Here is an 816-nt window from a genome sequence, read left to right as displayed (position 1 = left end):
TCAGAAAAAAAAATGATAAAATTTACGATTTTTAAACGATTTCCTTTAAAAAGTTAGTTAATTTGTAATAAAATTTGGCGCTAATGCACTTTAGTACTGTAACACTTCTATCTTCAAAACTTGTCTTTTTACCTACTGTGAGCTCCTAACAATATCTTACGATGGTTCTTCATTAAGATTCTGCTTAATAACATCCGTTTTTAGGCATTTTATTACTAAAAACCACGGCTTTTAACGCCTACGGCTCCATCCGTCTTCGGGTCCAATGGCGAATTGGCGATCGATCCTAATGCTGTTGCCAGAATTCAAACTTTATGATTTGGTGTTGCCAGAATTAGTAAATCAAAATGAAGCTTCAGATATTCAGAACTTATTGTAGAGCGCAAGACTCCACTACTATGCAACAGTATGACAATTTCTATGGCTCGTGAAAGAAGGGAAAAGGAAGGCAGCAGAACATGCATACATTATGAAAGAATGTATAAATAAATATATGTAGGTCCTAAGTGCAATGTCCTAACTGTAATTATGGCCATGATTGACAAATGATTGATTGATTGTAATAATTTTTAGGTCTAAATATAATACAGGTCCTATGCATTTTATGGTCCAAATGTAATAAAGGTTCTAAGTGTAATGATTTTTGTGTCTAAATGCAATGAAGGTCCTATGTGTAATAAGTTTTGGGTCTAAATGTAATAAAGGGTCTAAGTGTAGTAATTCTTGGGTCTAAATGTAATAAATGTCCTATGTGTAATAATTTTTGGTTCTAAATGTCATAAAGGTTCTAAGAATTTTTGGGTCTAAATGTAATAA

Source organism: Anneissia japonica, unplaced genomic scaffold, assembly GCF_011630105.1.
Source record: "Anneissia japonica isolate Jap-2015-1 unplaced genomic scaffold, ASM1163010v1 scaffold288057_len103349_cov133, whole genome shotgun sequence".
NCBI classification, from domain to species: domain Eukaryota; kingdom Metazoa; phylum Echinodermata; class Crinoidea; order Comatulida; family Comatulidae; genus Anneissia; species Anneissia japonica.
This window is presented reverse-complemented; position numbering follows the sequence as displayed.